The 20031-nt window shown below is 36.7% G+C and overlaps 1 long non-coding RNA gene across 1 annotated transcript in view; it reads right to left on the bottom strand.

Moving 5' to 3' along the window:
• Nucleotides 1-209: 209 nt before the first annotated feature.
• Nucleotides 210-20031, bottom strand: part of LOC125691876 (uncharacterized) — a 28290-nt gene continuing 8468 nt past the window's right edge. The window contains exons 3-4 of the long non-coding RNA XR_007376302.1: nucleotides 3195-3273; nucleotides 210-1816 (exon numbers count right to left, since the gene is read on the bottom strand). This is a non-coding gene — a long non-coding RNA (uncharacterized LOC125691876). The remainder of the gene's footprint in view (nucleotides 1817-3194; nucleotides 3274-20031) is intronic.

The raw sequence follows: 20031 nt of genomic DNA on the forward strand, positions 1-20031 counted from the left end.
TTGGATGTAGAAAGCCATAGCCTCACCCACACTCTAAATTGGCTGGATGCAATCCACCTCATGTCCAAAAGCCATTTAGCTACATTAATGCACAGCTAAGCCTGAGCTAATAGGACCTGCTGTGAATCCCAGTGTCAGTACAATTATGTTTTCACTGTGCCTTCACTGTGTTTTCTTTTTAGTCTCAAAAAATTAGATCACACAAGCTGATCATTTCATTATTTACTTCAGAATCCAAGTAGAAGTTATTATGTACGTAGAGAGTTTATCACAGATAGAAGCTTAAATACTAATATAAATATTCTCCAAAGTAGAAACAATAGATATAACAGGTATGTGGTAAACAATAAATTAAGTATTTCATTCCACTAGTCCTTTATTTTCTTTAAGATGACAGGCAACACAATTTCAGAGTTCACAATAACACATCTTAATTGATGGACTACTTCCATGTATTTTACTCCAAAGAATTAACGTTTGCATTTAATATCATACTGTCATTATCTTGTTTCCTCCACAGTGAGAAGATTTTTCTGCTTTCTGCAGGTGCACAGGACAGCTGAACATACCACAGCCTCCCCGTACCCCTGCTATCAGCATACACAATGATCACTAGTCATTATGCATAATTACATGGTTGCATGTATTAAATGTTGTTATATTGCATGACAGCACGTTTTAACAGTTAGGAATTTACATCTCAAAACTTATATAGGTATTTTACCAACATTTCAAAAGCAACGTCGTGTTTCAGGAATGTGTTTTTCTCACAAGTTATACATAACTTATCTGATAAGCAGAAGGAAAACGTAATTAAATAAGTACAAGGAAGGCATGTTTTTCCTCTTCATTTTCTGTGTGTTACCATCTGGTTCACTGGTAACCTAGAAATTAAATTTATCTACTACTAGCTACCTGAAGAATTGGAATTGGAGAGAGGAAATAAAGGTTAGTGCTCAGTATTTGTTTTAAGATAACATTGGTTCCAGGTGCACTAGAGCTAATACTGCTAAGTTATACTGCTGTGTAGAGAAATATACATTCAGATGAGAATTAAAAAAATTATTTTTAATTAAGGTGAACAAGTCAAAGTTGATTTAAAGAAGGACTGCTAGTCTGAGGCCCAAACAATACAAAACTTGAAACACAACTTCTCCTTTTTCATGAATACAAAGTTGTTTCTCATATTTATTTGACAATATCTGGAAATTCTGCTAAAACTACCTTTAAAGAAAATTTGAGGGACAGAAAATTCTCTGTGGAATTAGAATCAGCTTTAAACAGATTTCTTTAAATCTGTCCTAATCTAACGGCAGCACGGCATCTCTCTGGGAAGTTAAGTGACAACATCATAGCAACATAATGGCATAGAGTAATTAAAAGCGTGGGACTGGGAACATGCAGGCCTTGCAACAACGAATATTGTCATCTTTCTGTACTTTATCAGCACTGGGGGTGATTAAGGGATCAAGCCTGCAGGAAAGGTCAGAAGATTAACAGGTGTTTAAGGGAGTATAACAGAAATGAAGTGGCAGCTTCCATAGCAACAGTCAGGAGGTGGAGAGACAAAAAGGAAAAATAAATTAAAAAAATGGAGTACATCATAAAGTAAAGGCTCTTACTCACTCTCACAAGTAGTTTTGGGATGTGGTGACATACAAGTTGCCTAAGCAAACAAGTAATGACAAATAACAATTTTTCTAATAAAGAAGGGGACTTAGGTAATGATTCTGCTCACATGCTGTCCCTTTTTAGTTTTCAGTGGTGACTGCTCTTTCAGAAGACTCTTCCTGCCTTCCTGTCCCATGCCATGTACCTGTATCAAGGGTGAGCACAGTAAAAATTAGTGGCAAATGATAGTGTAGCAACATTTCTACATCCATCTTCTAATCTCATTGCTTTCTATTCATTCTGCTTGCTCACTCTGCAAACTGCTATGAGCCAGGTGTTTCTCAGCTCAGTATCAGAAAATCTGGCAGAAGAGGAAGCACAGCAGGATATTGCAAACAGGTCTTCCATTACACATTTTCTGGATGCTTAGTTACACCACAGACATTCTGAAAGTCAGAAAGAACCATCGACTCCGTTTTGAGAGAGAACACATTTACTGCCAGCATCAGGGCAGAGAAGTATGAAGTCAGTCAAACGAAGAGTTGGAAGTTTTAAACGAGGCTCAACAAGTTTGAATTCTCTCTTGAATCTCATGTTTTCATGATCTCCAATTTAAATTTAAATCCTTTCTGAACTTCTTCGCCCTTCGTTCCTCTTTCTTTGGAGATCAGAACCTAAAACTTGTAACTCCTATATGATTTTGACTTTCTACCTTGTTGTCTTTATATATCACAGTCATCTGTGCACTTGCCACTAAGCACCAGCTTTGGGAAGAAACATACAAATGGTTTTCTACATCTTGCCAAGCCTGCAAAAGTAACAGCATGAAATGTAATCTCTCTGGATCCCGAAGAAGATTAATGTCTAATCACAGACTGTGTATGAGATCACCACATTATTGAAATCTCTCTTAAATGAGTACCATAATGACACACTGTGACTGGAACAGTTCAGGTCAAGGCTGTGTAACACAGTATTGTGCACAGAATAACCTGTATTTTATTGAATGTTATCCCAAGTACTATGATTTTCATGAGTTGCTCCTTCGTTCTACTATATCTTCAGACTTGTTTAGTTTTCCCCATTCAGTGTTGTCTAGCAACTTCTTCCAAAGCAAACATCTCTACTTTTATGGTCTCTTAGCCTCATCAAGTGCATTTGAGTTTTGTTTTCTTATCACACTACAGAGCAGTAAGTTTTTCTCCCTACTAGAGGATTTTGCTTGCACACATACACCACATATATGACAACAGTGGGTATAACTGTGGTATGATCCATTTATTCTACGTGTATGATATTTTAAAATTAGTTTGAACACTATTAGTAGTTTGGCACAGCCACAGGGGATTCAAAGTAATCTGAACATCTATCCCCTCAGACCCTGAAGAATCCTTCAGTCACACTTACCATGGTTCTTTCCTCAAACGCTTATGCAGCCAATGCAGAGCAACTTAGCTGCTTCCATTAAGCAAGAAATAATTTATATGTTATGAAGCATGTGTCCCAAGTGGGAACTGGATGAAAAGAATTAGCTATAAAAAAAAAAACAACAACATGAGACTGGACAGAATACATATTCTTACCCGACGATCCCGAGCTGGTTGTAGTTCTCAGTCTCCAAGTCCATGACTGAATGTATGAAACACTACAGACTCACTTTTCCTACACATATGAAAAAATATAAAATCACTGCTTTTTCCCATTGTAAATGTTTTGGTTTGTTTTAGACTCTTCAATTATAGCACTACTTCTCTTCTGACCACTTTTGGTTCCTAAGAAATTTTGTAGCTGTCAGTATCTATTCCAATACTCAGCTTTTGTTGTCAGTATCCTTTCGATGGCTACACAGCATCTGGGGATACGAGGGTAAAATAGCCCAGCTAGAATTCCCAGAACACATCTTCATAAAATCTAACTTTTTACCATGAGCACCATGAGAAGATGTGTGAGAACAAGTGGGTGAAACCACAGGAAGGGCAATAGTTGAAAGGAAGGCCTTGGACTAGATTTCTGTTTAATGTAACAGAATCTTAATATACGTTTATATTTTAAAATTTTGTTTTTAAATATTTTCAAATACAACAGTATGCATTTAAAACTAAAAATATTCTCCCTTATATATTTGTATTAGTTGTTGATTGCATGCACATTTTTTCCTTTCTTTTTTTCTTTTATCTCCATGGCCTTGGAACAGATTGTACAGCGTTTGGTAAAGATTATATTACAATGGAACCGCAAACTGACACCTTAAAAAATGGGAACACTGCAAGCTATTCACAATTAATATAACCAAGGTTTCACCAAATGTTTTTCTTTAAATTAAGAAAAGTATCAAATTTCATGCCAGTTTCATTATCCTTAAATATTTATGCAAGATTAACTGTTCAGTTCTACATCTCAGTTTTCATAGATAAGCAAAAATAGCAAAAGGCCAACTGTTGAAAATGTAAAAAGTTTCAGAATGCAGAGCAGAGTGAGTTATAGAAGTTTTTGGAGGACTCAACAATTTTAAAGAGTTGATTACAACATGTTAAAATAGAATCAAAACCTGAAAGCTAATCTACATTAAAACTGTCAGTATATATTTGTCTTGTATGTATACACATACACAAGAGTGCTTATGCTTTACACCTTTACAAAACTTTCAGAATGAGAGAGTAAAAACTTACATGTGATATTGTTGTTGGTCAACTCAAAAATCTAAAATAATGTGTAAAAATCTATAGAATTTTTATTAAACTATGTTCTCTGAACAGAAGGACATCCACAAATATCTAAATTGAAGCTTAAGTGTTGGTCCAGTTGTACCTTCAAAGATCTTGTAAATTCCAAAATACATTAATTTGGAGTTCATTTCTTAGTAGTTTAATTACAAAAATGCTTAAGGCAATCTCAGAGAGGGAAGAGAACCACCTTTCATTTGCATTTGGGCCTCAAACACCAGCAAAGACATTGTCCAGTCATTATCAAGAGTTTATATTACAGCTGTTGCTCGAAAAACTGATATGCAATGTTTCAGTTACATAATCTAATCAATGAAATACTAGTAAAGAACCTTATTATTCATAGGAAACGGGGGAAAAAAAGGGAGAAACTCTCCTAAATATATCAATTTGTGTTGTAAGCATAACTGTTCAGAATTCAAAATAACAAAGCGAGTGAACCACACACAAGGTGAAAGTACTCACAAGCGTTTCTGAAACACTCATCAACTAAAACCGCAAATTTCCTTTGCAACAAGAGTTTTGCTAGCTGAAGTAAAAGACATTAAATTCCTTTTCAGACAGAAAGCCACACAAAAACTTTTAATAAAAGATACATCTGCCATTATTTCTAAGAGTCCTACACATACCTAGCCACAAACCCAGGCCTTCTACATTTTCTATAATTTCTGTTTTACCCTCTTCTTTCATATATTTCACTGTCTATTTCTTCTCTATTTCTTTCACTGTTAAAGTGGGGAATGATATATTGTAAATAACTGACACCAGTTCTTAATGCTTTTGGTGGGTAGTAATGGTGATAGGAGGATGGGTGGACTAGATCTTGTAGATCCTTTCCAACCTTGTGGTTCTATGATTCTGTGGTGTATTGTTACCCACCAGAAGACTGTAATGTATTTGTCCTTTTAAACTAGGTGGGTTTTTTTGTTGGGTTGTTGTTTTTGGAAGGTTTTGGAATTGTATTTTATGTTTTGCATTTACAAATAGATCATAAATGTGTGGTTATTAAACACTTACATTTTCTTAAATCAAGCAGTGCTGCTTAGTTGCTATGCCACAGACACACAAATAAATAAATAAGAAAGCATAAGACTGTTTCTATATTTGGATCTTAAGTGTACGATTGAATACTCACTTGTAGATGCCAGTTTTTCAGGGAAAGAAAATGCTTGCAGAAATTTGCAAAATGGGATTTACGGAACGTTAGAAAAAAAATAACCATTATTATCCTGGGCCCCCTGACATCTCCCAGGTAACTCAGAAAAAAAACACCCACAAGAAATATGAGAGTTTACAGACTGTAAGCTAATTGCATTTTCTCAGTCTTTGGATTGCAAAATGTTTGGTGACCTATGGATATCCTTTAATAGGGATAATGATAACCAAAATAACAAAAGCAATTCAGCTGTTGTTATGTTTAGGATTGCTATGCAGGGAAAAAGTGAAAAAGTACAAATCTTTTACAAACAAATTCAGAACCATCTACACAGTCTTGCACAGAATAGATAAATGTAAAAATACGGAGTTATATAGCGTATATGTTTGTGAGTTAATGCCAACATCTACAAAAAGAGCAATTTTAACATATATAAAAATACATATTAAAAAAAAAACTATATCTTTTAACATAAATCCAAAGGATCTGGTAGCTCAGTTTAAACCTATTATCAGTCTCCTGCCCATAGTGGCTGACCCAAAAGGAGAAAGCATGGAGATGAGCTGCAAACCTTGCCTTTCCACAGAGCTGCTCCAAGAGTGCCAGTTCCATTTAGCAGCTGCAGGGTCAGGGGGAAATTTGTGGTTTTGGAAACACAGTATGTCACTGTTTCCAAAACATTTTCCTGGAATTTTTTTTTTGTCTGAAGAAATTTTAAGAAAAAAGAAAGAAAGAAACATGGATTTGTTCCAATTTGAAAGTAAGCCAAATTAAAAAGAAAAATAAATAAATCTGTGAACTATAAAGCCTGCTATTCAGCCTGCCCCACTGCTGTGGCATTCTGATTTTTTCACATGCTCCAGTAGCACCTTAGCCCGTTTCCTCTTCTTTCTTCGCCCTGAGTCCTCCTAATTCATTCAACATGGCTTTTGCCCAGCTTTATTTTCTCTTTACCACTGTCATCTGCCCTTGTTGTTTGCTGGTGCTCTGTATTTCATCAACCAGCCTGAACCTCACTGGGGGCAAAAGCAGAAGATCAGAGCATCATCGTGAAGATTGCTCTATTCTTATCTGTGTCACCCTTTATCTGTCCGAAGAAGAGCAGCTCTTATCCCCCTTTGTTAAATGTCACGTAAACCCTGCCTCACCACAGAGTTTATTGTTATTGTTACACGGGAATTTGTGCTCTTGATTTTTCACTCGAGGTTCTTTGAATCTGCGTTCTCCATGGGAAAAGATTAAATCCCAATGACAGTAAAAAGAAGTGGTGGATATTTTGACCATGACATCATATCTGACTTGATAAACCTTCCTAAACTTTGTAAATTCTACAATAAAATCATGATAATTGCTAACAGTATTATTTTCCCATCTGCTGAAAGTCACTTTTCCTGAAACAATTACACAGATAACATATTCAATTAAATCCAAGCTTTTATCCTGAAATGAAATCACCAGAACAATGCTACAGTCTGAAACGGGTGCACGCAGTACAACTATGAGAAACTTAAATCGAGTCGGGCGGAGAGATATTTCTAAGTAGACAGTCAGGAAGACAGATCATGAATTATTGCACTTCGCTGTCATTTGAATCCACATGAAACAGAAAATGATTTTTTTTTAAATCTATTTTAAGGATATTACAGGAACGGTTCTTAGTGACAGGCAGGCATATAAGCTCCTTCTGTTGCTTTCAATATTCTAGCCCACTTTCTTCTCTTTATCTCAGGCATAAAACCATAGAACGCAAAGTAGAGAGCATCCAAAAATAAACATCTCAATAGCAGAAAACAATGGGTTCTGTTTTGCACAATACATCCCTTCAGACTGATGAATTTTAGCCCACAGAGCTAAGGATATTCCAATGTAAATTTACAAATTCAGAAGGATGATACATGTGATTCAAGACACTTCATACCACAGACAATTAAAAACCATCCATCAGCTTCTGACTAACAATCACTTTCCCCAAAGAACTAGAAATCTGCAACAAATGTTAACTTCCTGCCCATAGAAGTGGCCTGTTTTGCTGGCTGCAATTCCTGTAGTTAGATGGCTCCCTTTCAACTACATTCATTCCAGCAGGTCATATTTTGTAAAGCCTCTAACAACTAATTAAAGTTTTATTTCAGATCTCTAATAGCTCAATCAATAATTTAGGGAGAAAAGAAAACATTTTCTGGGAAAGCATTAGCATAAGATTCACTGAAGCTGTATCACTCCTTCTGGCCATATCTAATTTCAGCAAGATGAACGAAGAGAAAACACAGTATAGCTCAATGTCATTTTGTGCTGTAGTGTTCGCTTTGTATCTTGGAACAACTCTAAATAGCTTTTCTGCTAAAGCAATAATCAATTAGTACTAAATCTCATCTGCGGCAAAGCAAGATGTTCTCCTTGAAATTGGATAAAAATTACATTTTGCAAAGGTTCTCTCATTCCTGCACCACTTTCATTTAAATGCTGGTATTAAAGAAATTGAAAACTTCAATTCCAAATTCCACTGGATCAGTGATAGTCAGAAAAATTTTGAAATAGGGATCTCCAGAGGGAATCTCGTACTTCCAAACTTGCTTACTTTAACTCATATATCAATTTCTGAGTTAAAGAAAAAATCTCTGTGACAGGAAATTGTTTGGATTTTCTTTTTTACTCAATGCAAAAACTACTTAAGTACTCAGAATTACATCTGATTGCGAAAAATAGGAAAAAAAAATCAGTTAAATGAGCTGTAAAACAAACAAGGGAAAAGAAATATGATAAGAAATGTAGCCAGGTACTGTAAGTAAATGGGAAAAACATCACACAAAAGCTGTCTGAAATGTCTTATACCTATTTTATATACTTTGATGTAATTGTATAATTATATTGTAGAAAACTAAAATTCATATAGCAGGCATTTATAAGCAGTTGGTTAAAAAAATAAATAAGTTAAAATAACTTAGCTAAAAAGAAATGGATGAGATTATAAAGGCCTGGCAAATGCTAAAAAAAAAAAAAAACACACACAAATATTTAGCGAGTCTCTCTTCCTAGCTCCAGTTTTAGATACAGACACTGCATCCATAGCAAACATGCTGGAGTCCAAAATATTTCACTCTGGTTTGCATTTTGTTAGCTCAGCCAAGGGGAAAGGCACTTAAACACCATCTTTCAGTCTTCAAAAGGTAGGAGACATCCCCTTGCCCCACTGTGCTCTTCGACAGCTGTGGGAGAAATCCTTCAGTCTTCTCTCCCACTGTAGCAGTAAAAACAAAGAGGAAATTACCTTGGTTAGAAAAAGAAAAGCCATATTTGACACAGTCTAGAGAGGCAGCCTGTCTCCCACTCCTGCCTGTGAAGCAGTGTTACTTCAGACCAGCTTATGGTTGTCAGCAGCCTGACGTGTGATTTGGACAGAGCATTGGAAGTGAACACGGTGAGCTCATCTGCTTGTGGCATCCTGAACAAGCTGGCCTTGCCGAATAGGCAGTAGACAAAAAGCAAGAATCTCTAGGGAAACCTTGCTGTAAAACTAAACTTGCTGGTCTTAGGGGCCTCATATGTTCAAAGATTCTAGCTACTCAGGAAAGTTATCTACCATATGATTTGGTAAGTAAAAGGAATAAGTACATAATGTACTCAGACTCGCACAAACAACTAAAGTTCTGGCTTTTTTTTTTTTTTTTTTTTTTTCCTCCTCAACATACTCTATAATGTCTTTCTTCTCCAGCTTGTCTTGGAAGTTTCTTGTTTTTTGAGAAGCCATTTTTCCTCTGGGCAAAGGAAACAGATTATTGGCTTTAGCGACTCCTTAGATCACCACGTAATCTGGAATGCACAACACCCTACTGAGAATTATACAACAGATTTTAACTAAATAGTTCTTACACTGATTTCTGATACTTTTTCTTTTTTTCTTCCAACCAAATTGTTCTGCCATCATTTATGATTACTTGGCATTGTTGCTGGAAAGAAATGGGATGTTGGCAGATCCTATATGTAAAATAGACTTTGCCAGAACAATGACACTTGGAATCCTAATTTACTCAAGGGAATAATCAATTCTCTGTCAAAGCAGCTTCGATGTGAATAAAAGATTTACATGTGTTTATATGCTCCTTTCAAAATTTTTGCTTACTTAAAAAAAAATCTGTAGAAAGCTTCTGAATACTGCTTCTCATAGGAAAAAAATATTTCTGTTTCCTTATAGTTCCTGAAACACTGTCTCACTTTGCACCTCTGAAGCATCTTTGATGCAAAGATTATGATCAGAAAGCTGCCAGGATCAAGGTATTTAACCTGTCTTACCACAGATATCAAGCCGAGGTAACACAGAACACTGCTCTGAAGCACACATAACTTAACAGATTTGCTTTCAGTTTCTTTCTTTAAATAAGAAAAAAAAAAAAAGCTTTGGTGTTTTAAACAGTCTGTATCAAATTCCCCCATTTTATCTGAAAAAGAACTAAGTCACAAATACCTCACAATTTCTGGTTCAGTAGAAATTGACTATTGCTTCGCGTGTTGACCAGAAAGTAGTGCCTCCTATTTCATCATGTTGGCCCACATCAGAGGTGGATGGTGGTGGCATGGTAATAGAGGTTGAACCTTTCCACCAACATTCCATTACATTTTGCTGCTGCATGACAGATGGCAGTAGAAGGGCACTCTGACAAAATGACATCGGACTTGAAAGTGCATATGAAGCAAAGGGGTGAAATTGGATTCCAGCATGTTGAAAAAAATTGCACCTATTGACATTCATTGACACTTACTGAATGTTTATGGAGACCAAACAGTGGACGTGAACCTAAAGAGTGGTGCATTTTCAGCCGTAGTGACAATAGGTCACCCACCTCTGCTGGTACAGATTTTTATGAGCGCAGCATGCAGGCTCTTGTTCACTGCTGGAAAAAATAGACAGCGAATGGTGGTGACTGTGCTGAAAAGCAGAGTTTTGTAGCTGAGAATTTGCTCTATTGAATAGCTATATTTTTTTCTTTGTATTTTGTAGTTTCCATGGAAACAAATAAAAGGCATTACTTTTGGAGCAACCCATGTACATCTCTACTGAGGCATACCAAGTGTGGAGCAATATTCTATGGATATTTTCATCTCTTGAACTGCCAGATTTAGCGAGCACACCGACCTTGCTGAAAAATTTTTGATTAGGGATTGTAGCTTGATTGTTGCTATAAACAACCCAGGTATTTCTTCCATACAAGCAGTGTACACCATTCATTCAGCCCTTAAACAATACAGACAGCATTATTTCTTCTATCCAGTATAAATGATAACAAAAATAAGATTGTTCAGAATGAAAGTAAAAGGCAACTTTTTACTCACAATTATTATTTTTTCCTTTTTTTTCAAAGCCTGTGTCCTACTCTGTTTCTATTTGACTAAGGACAAATTTCCTTTTCCGAGCTGACTGGTTCTTGACTTTCAGGTACATCTTGTTTCCACAGAAGACAGAGGTCTTTAAAACCTTACATAACTATTAGCCATATAAATATCTTCAGATTTACAGTTTTCTTCTAGATCAGCTCTTAGTAAACAAAACAACAAGAAAAAAAAAATCATCTACTTGAGGGAGCTGAGCACACACAGCAATTACTCAAAGGCTTCTGACTGAAGGCACTACAGAATTCTACTATTCAACAGAACTACCTTACCTTATAAACTTTAAGCTCTTCTCTATGCCGGAAAACTTAAAAGATAAATTAAGTATCGAGTGTATGCTTAAAGCTCAGTAAGCACTCTTAGCAATCCCATGTGTGAACACTTCTATTCTGGAACCAGCCTCCTCATTCCAATTAGCTTAATTCACTTTAAGATACTTTATTATGTCCATTTTCACATTTCCATGAAACACAGTTAGAAAATTTCACTTGTGACAGTCTCGTGAGGTGGCTAGATACAGAAATGGGTAAATTGGAGATTTTTTTTTCTAATTACTACAGTCAAGTTCCAAGGACATAATGCACAATAGGTACAGTGGTCCTCTCTCAAGAAAACACTTTAATTATAGGTTGCTGGCAGAGATACAAAGGAAAGCTGGCTATCGTTACTGGCTGAAGGCTTTGATCTAGTTAAATTCAGAAAAAGCAATGCAAAGCGGACAAAGCAAAGTAATTACGATTATCTGGAGGAAATACAACAATACTAGAGCTGGTCTTCGCTCTTCACAAGAGATGTGTTCTTTTGTTAAGGCAGCAGGCTTGACCTCTATGTATTCATACAGCTAGGTCAGAGCATGCACAAATATTTAGCAACCTTTCTTTCCTTACAATGCTTAGCAGGGCAAACATGTTTGATGACTGTCATTAACCATATATTTGAAGGAAAAGCATCTGCTCTACAGCACGTACACAGTTCTTTTGTGTATATTCCTATGTGCTACTATGTACCTCATCTGTGTGATATCAATGATTCGCAAGGTAACTGAGTCCCAACTGTTATTATGAAATAATCATAACGCAAGGACAAATGCACATGAACAAGATTGTGAGAAAAAAAAAATATATAAGGGGAAAAAAATCCCTAGGAAATTGTAATTTCATGCAGGTAAAATGTTCCCCCTGCCCCACCCTTTCACCCTATGAACCCATTGCATTTACCCCCCTGTACCATTAAATCCCTTGAGAAAAGAACAACCTACCTGCAAACCTCGTGGCCATCTACTAAGTGTGTATCTAGAGCAGCAGGTAGACAATTTGCTGCCCATGGAAGGTCAGCATCCCCATGCAGTTATTTCAGCACCTTTATTAATTATCTCAGTCACCTTTAGAGGTACCTACCAGAACCTCACCCTAGATCTAGTGGTGACTGCTGCACTCCCAGAACAGTCCCACTTGAAATGACCAGGCTGAGAACAGCTGTATCATGCACCAGCTCTGCTGACTATATGCAAAATACTACACTATTCCCACGGGTAGGCATGGTGTAAGAGGAACTCAGTGAAGACTCTTGAAGCATTGGGTAGCTCAAGCTCATTTCTGATTCTCTCTTGCTTGTCCCTTGCAGAGAGCAGGGTGCCACCATTTACATGTTTCACTTTCTGAAACATTAAAATTTGGGATGGAAACATTTTAGCTCATGAGAAAAATATTGCATTTCACCCTTAGTACTTCCAAATTGCATACTTCATTCTGCACTTAAACTGAGACTTTTCTGAGATTAATTTGTTTCAGCACAGAAAAAAAAAAGAAAATATTTTGGGCAAGTGCACTGCAAAATGCCTCCAACACATCTCAAGTTCAGCTTTTCTCATTACTGGACTATTGACCCCAACCATTGTTAATTACAACTGCAAATTTTATAGTATTATTTCATAATTTCCTAAGGAAACGTATTTCCTGTCCTTTGGGGAAGAGAAGAAAATTCATTACAAGGAACACAGAATCAGCCAACCATTCCTGTCAAGAGACTGGACCTCTTCAATTTCTTTTGAAAAATAGTATCTAAAGTATTTATTCCTGAGGGGAAAAAATGCTGGTTTTGTGGAATATTGGAAGACTTTCTTTTGTAGCTTATGTCATTTAAGATTTCGTGGGAACTCATTTTCTGATCACATTTTCCGACAGTTGTTCAGAATATTGTGTTTAGTATCCCTTCTTGTAAGAATTTCGGAATGCTTTAGTAAAATGCAGATACAAAGATGTTTCCCTTCACTTTCAAAATGATGGACTTCAGTGAATTCTTAGCATCACTAGGCATCTTTTACTATTTTTCAAGGAGAGGTGAATCATTCTTTTTTGCAAGTTCATGAATAATGCATTGTATTGGATACAATGCTCAGTCATGTGATTATTAATACATCTCTCTCATACAAGCAGTTCTTAATCACCCAAGGCTGCTGTTTTTCTGAGGCATCTGAATAATTTCTTCTATTTCATCTGAGGGTTTTGAGCTTCCCTGCTGAATGGCTCAGCACTCTTTTAGGTCTGAAAGCACCCATCCTACCAGTTGCTCAGCATCCGAGTCCCGCTTGAGGACTTTGGGGCCCTAAGATACCACCTGAGCAGAGTGGATATGTTGAGCAGCAGGATAAAACTCTCACTGCCCAAAGCTGTCAGGACACCCAGGGTGAAGCTGCAACTACCACCAGCACTGTAGCAACAGTTCTTTTCTTCTGACCCTCCTCACTCCCCACCTTGCCCACACACCACCCAGGCATTTTTTTCCACCTAGCTTCATGCCAAGTTACTAGCAGGGGCTTTGTTTATCCTCATATCTTACTATAATCTTCATACACCCACTAATTCAGCAGGCTTTGGGACATGACTCAAAGGAACAAGTAAGAATCTTTTTTGTTTTAAAAAGATATGCTTAAAACGGTAATATATAAATGAGTTTGAGGTTATCAGCTGTACAAATATTGCAGACCAGATACTATTTTGTGTTTGATACAGTGCTTGTCCCTTATTTCTTTGTGCTTTCCCTCTTGCAACAGCAGTAAAGCACCTTTTTCCCCCCTGTGGCTTTTTTTTCCAACAAGATCTTCTCTAACAATTACTACATCTCAGTATTTTCAGGCCCAATATAAAATGTATGTTGACGTGGCATATTCTGCTTACTGGTTATATATTTCTGCAGATATAAATCAGATTTATGTAAGGAACATAAAAGCGAATTTCAGGGAATCGCAGAGAAACGTGATATAACTAGGAAAATAAGAATCAGTATAGCTGATCAACAGACCTGAATGAAGGCGACACTTCTGCTTTTTCCCCTCACTTTTAAAAATCCTGAAGTTCTAGGTTTTTTCCATAAGCAGACTATAGTCAAATAATTTTTTTGAAGACTATATTTCTCATTCATTGAATAATTATCCATAGATGCAATATGCTTATTGAATACCCAAATTTGACACCCTAGATCATTCACCATCTCTGGATTTGAATGCAGTTGTCTCACATTACTAATTTCTAATCTTCTTGCATGGCAATGAGTCTCAGACTCCCATTCTTGTTTTGCTTCAGCAAAATGTCACATTCTGACAAATTGGTGCAATGCAGAACTATCTCAAAGGAACATTTGGATGTGTTTATACATTTTACTGGGTTTAAAATGAACCACAGACAAATACAGAAAATAAAAATTAAAATGAACTCCTTGTATGCCGAGTAGAGGAAAGAGGGATAAGCTGAGGCACATCACTTCCAGGGAAGGCTTTTACAAAGAATGATTCCAAATCATCATTCTACATCCTTATCCCAGAACTCTCTTGTGCCAAATTTAACTTTAATAAATTGACTACCCAAACTAAAGCATATAAACGGAGTGTTTACTGCATTATGAATAAAGTCCTCATAAAGCACCAAAATCTGTTCAAATTCAATATACATATTCTTCTTAATGATACTGAGACACTTCCCCAAACTCTTGAACCTAAAAATCTGTGCCAGGAAAAAAAAAGCACTATGTGGATTTTTTTTTTTTTTTTTTTTTGTCTGTAGCAGGAATGACCACTATGAGGTTCTGTAAGCAACAGTGCCATAGCATGTTTACAGTGCATCTTGAGCCAGTGAACTCCCCAGTGCTCTCAGGGCCTTCACCCATCACCTGCCATGGACCACGGGCTCTATGCCTGATGGCTGTTCTGCAGAAAGCCTCATGCTACATTTTTGCAAAAAATCTGATAACCCCCTAAGCTATTTAGGCTGAATTTGAAACAGCACTTTCTGGACTGAGGAAGGCTGTACTTTTAAACATTCCAGCCCAGCTGGACTGCAGGAATGAAATATTAACTTAGCCAGCAAATATGCCATTTCAGTGAATGTCCCAGGCCCTTGTCTGGCTAGAACAGATTTCGATAGCTGCAGTTCTCTTATTTTATTCCTTCCTATTGTCTGATCAAGAGTCTTTCTAAGTTCCTGTCTACATTATCAGTTTATGAAGTGGGTTAGATAGGAAATTCATTACAGATGCTGCTATTAAGTGGTTTACCTCTACTGAATTTCTGCTTTTCTGTTCAATTTGCTCCTTTTTACTCCATTAAATCTCTGCTACAGAACTGTGCAGTGGTCACATGGTAAAAATACAGCGTGCCATTTATAAAAATAAGATCTCATTAAACAGTGATCAATATAAGTCTTTTGTGTAGGGAAGGAAACTCATCTCCTTGTGGTGTAGTGTACACCTGGTATTCAAAGCATCCCTGCAAAAGAGGACATACACAAAGCAGAAGAAAGCACCATGATACCTATTACTGTGGAACATAAGAGTTATTAAGTGTTAGCCGAGTGCTCACAGAAAGAATTAGTTTGAATAAGGCCATTTGGAAAACAAGTTCAAAACACCCCAGGAACCAAGCAAAGTTCCCCTGGAAGAGAATTGGTTTACTAGATTTCCTTCATTCCATCCTCTGTGCAAACTCACATTTCCATAGCACAGACTGTGATGTCTGGCTAAGTTTTGATACAATAAGCATGTTTCAATCTGTATGAACACATTATTTTCACGAATTGGTATCACGCAGGTCACTGATTATTCAAATAACTTCAAGGAGCTTTGCATATCTCTGCTGAAGTGCTGTAATTTTAGAGATATTCTCTTCTTAATGGAAGCAAACCACTTGTTAATATCATGCATAACATCATCTGCAAATAGCACATTGCTGAACTAAAAGGCTTTAATGTATTAGACCAGTGGACAAAGAATCAGTCTCCATGGCAACTCTATATTAAATTTTCTTGCTACAACAATCGTGAAGACAATTCAATCAACTCATTTGAGCTGAATTCTTCTATATTTCTAAATGACTCTCAAATATTTCTTCTCCTGAGTTTTTGTCTTAGTTTTAGGAGAAAAAAAAAAACATAGCAAAATGGATAGCTGAATGAAAGACCAACTTTGGGAAGGTCAGTGAGTCATTCTACAATTCTGATTTAAAAAAAAAAAAAAGAGAAAACACATTATAGCTTAAATATGTTAAGTGTTAGACACACCACCTACCCATGAAGCCCAGGCAAGATCCACCAGCTAGGTCTATGAAGATTTTATAATATCAGTTGTTCACTTCTGAGCTTTCATTACATATATGAGGGACAAAGTAGAAATCACTTGCTACCAACTGCCTTCTGCAAAATGCTCCCTTATATTTGAGGCTTTCCCTAAAGCCTTTAAGTCAGTTCATAACTGGATATCCAAATACAGCACGCTTTCCAGCTTTGAGCTGACCAGAGCTCTTTGCCAGGTCAGTCTTGGAAGTGGGTTGGCTGGTGTGAATATCCATACACTTTACCCCTGTGCTGGATTACTGCAATGCAACCAAACAAGTGTATCTTAGAAAACTCCATCTGACACAAACACAACTACTCACCAGCTGAAGCCACCATGAGATATGATAGCATAGCTCCAAACTCTGCACTGACTGCCCACTGAAAATGGGCAAATGAGCAGTGTCATCCCAGGTAACTGGACTATCTTGATACTGACCTTTGCTGTCTATGAGATCACCTCTCTGCCTGTGACCACTGATTTCTATAGCAGCTCTTTTCCACTGAAACCAATGATTGATAGACATAAACATGCCACAGTGAGGAGAAGACTTCACAGAATAGTAGGTAAAATTTTGGACGCAATTTCTGATGAAAGTAAAAGCACAGAAATTCAGGGGGATTATATTCCTTCCCACTTTCCCCAACTCATGAACTGAAACAAAAAATAGCTGACTGCTGCCTTCAGAAAAGCAATGAAAGAAAGGTAATGAAATTCAGAAAAGGTAATGAAAGAAAGACTCCTGAATATTATTGCTTGAGTGGTTCAAGTATACAGAAACATGACTTATGAGAGAGCCTACGTAGTCTGTGACATGAGTAGATATTGCAATCTCCTGCTAAACCCCTATAGTATTTGTATTTTGATCATCCTTTTTCTGAGCATAAGGTTCAGATGAGCTCAGAGCTTCAGAGCAAGAGCTGAAGTGGACCTTACAATTATTATCCATACTGCTAGGAACATTAGCATAATATATCTCTATTTGTTATGAAATAGCATCTGCATCCCTTCTTATACTGCCTGAAACAATGATACATTAATTACTTAGCAGGGTCTGTGCTTGCCACACTAATAATTAACACAAGTATCAGTGAAACTGAGACTTACTGCAGTAGACTTAGTCCTGAGGTTAAAACTGTTCATTCACCTAAATTCACTTAAAAGAGGAATCCGATTAGACTGAAAGATCTGAGAGTTTTAAGTATATTTAAAGCTTTAATGCTTTATTTATAAAACATACAAGCAGGAACACAGTGTGTGGTTTCAGGTTTCCGTTAAAATACTTCACATGTATCCATTTGTGCTTATTAAAAAACCACACAATTTAATCTGACCATCTCAAAGAGACATAGGTGGAATGACTTAAGTTTCCAGGTCACATCTAATTATTTTAATTAATTGATACTACAAAGCTACAACAACATCCCAAAACCACACCATCCTTCATGACCAATTAAAATTTGATCTTAACTCACTCTGATCTTACCAGTCATTACATGTATTACTCCTTAATCCCTCTTTCCTGTAACATCTTTAGGTTTGACTTTAGGTTTGCAGAATGTGGGCAAAGTCATTTAAAAACATGAGACACCAAACGAATGCCTACAGGTAAAATGTCTTAGAGCAATGAAGTGTCCATTTATTTTAAAAGCAATGAGGTTTAATGGAACATTACTGAAGCTTTTAATCTTCACTCGAAATATTTCATGCAGGCTTTTTCTCCTGGGAGCCCTGTCTGCAGAGATCCTAGAGCTGAACTGCAGTCAAGCTGCTGTGTGAGCAAAGATTGAAGTAGTTTGTGCTTAAATTAAATTGCAGAAACCTCACAGCAGAAAACTACCATTACAAAAAAAAACTTTACATAAAAGCCTTTGTCTTTAATTCCCTTTAGAAGATTACAGGCTTAATTACAATTTGCAGCAGGACCACACCCTACCTCCACTGGAGTTAAAATGGCTTCACAGGGACCAAAGTTTTGCCATCAGCATCAGCCCATACACTGCAATAATGTTCTTAACCTCAATCTCTATGATCAAAACACTTTTTTCCTCATAAGCAGAATTTATTAGCTCTCATCCACTGATTCACTAAGTATATTTTCATTGCTTTAGAATCAGAAGTGAATCACATTCACAGAAAGCAACCCCATGAAAGACAGTTTGCAAGAGCTTAAATAAACACACTCAAGACCTACCATGTTTTTGATCTACAGGTACATAAACCGAGCAAAATTACTTTCTTTTCTGTACTTACCATCTCTTAGGGGCACAATTCCATTGCTGTGAAGTTAAGCTGTGCCTATGTTAACGGGGTCAGCTAAGCATCATATTCTTCCCTTTGAAAGGCTTATGTCACCCATCCCTCCTTCTAATGCAAGAAATTTTCTAGTTCCAGAGTTCGAGTTAATTCAGTATGTCTGTGAGATAGTAAACGACACTTGGTTTTCTATGAAAAAGAACATACTCTGAAAGGGATATGAAGGACAAGTGATCACATTCAGAATATTCTGTATTTAGATAAGATTTTTCTTACAGTTAGATTATATTTTTCAAAATAGTATTTAAAAAAAATACTACAGCAGGTGCCCCTTCAGGAAATGCTTTGTGGCAAGGAGTTTGTATGCCAAAATCTCAGTATGCTGTAAGTGGTTTCAAATAAGAATTATTTCTCCTGTGATACAGGTGACTAATTAATCATCTGCACATACCTAGAATATTTACTAAGCATAATGAAAAGTACTTTTTAGGAGCTGTATTTTAATCACTAGCTCACTCCAAATGCAATTTACTACAAAGCCAGCAAATATGATTACATACGTAATTCTGATGTGAATACATTATAGTATTAACAAATGTAATATTGATCTGAAAACTACAGTGTAATTCAAACAACTGGAGGTTACCTACACTAAGAAAAAATAACATTTTTGAATCTTCATTTTTGCTTCAATCTGTATTCCCACACAGAAGACTATCATTTCAAAATGCACTTTACAATTAGAATACAGCATATCACAGCCCTTCTATGGTAGAAACACTTCCAACTGCCCTTGTAATTATTTAAATCAGATGTTTAACAATCTCATGCTTTGTTGTGTGTGAGATAAGCACAAAATTGTTACTCAAAATTCCAAAGCATTTAAGAAATCAGTGAAGAGTTTGTTATGCTCATGAGAGTTTAAGTGTATGCGTGTATGTACACACTCACCCACATAAGACATTCTTTTAAATTAGCAAGATACTAGGTTTCACGTAAAAATGAATAGGCATAAATTATGTTCATAAGGTCTCAGGGTTTTGAAGATAGAGCTTGCTCAGCTCCAAGGGTGACAGGATGCCTCACTCAGATGTAACCCACCACCTACTTAAAGCATCTGCTCTCAACAGATCTGGAGGACATCAGCAGCCCTGGAGCCACACCAGAGCCACTTTGGTCCTCCTGCCTCTCCCAGGGTTACTAACTTGAGTGTATTCAAGTGATACAACTGTTGTGCATCTTCCAAAGATGAAGCAGTCTCAGTGGTGGCTCAGTTAAAGAGCAGGACAAGTAAACACA

Source organism: Lagopus muta, chromosome 4, assembly GCF_023343835.1.
Source record: "Lagopus muta isolate bLagMut1 chromosome 4, bLagMut1 primary, whole genome shotgun sequence".
NCBI lineage: Eukaryota > Metazoa > Chordata > Aves > Galliformes > Phasianidae > Lagopus > Lagopus muta.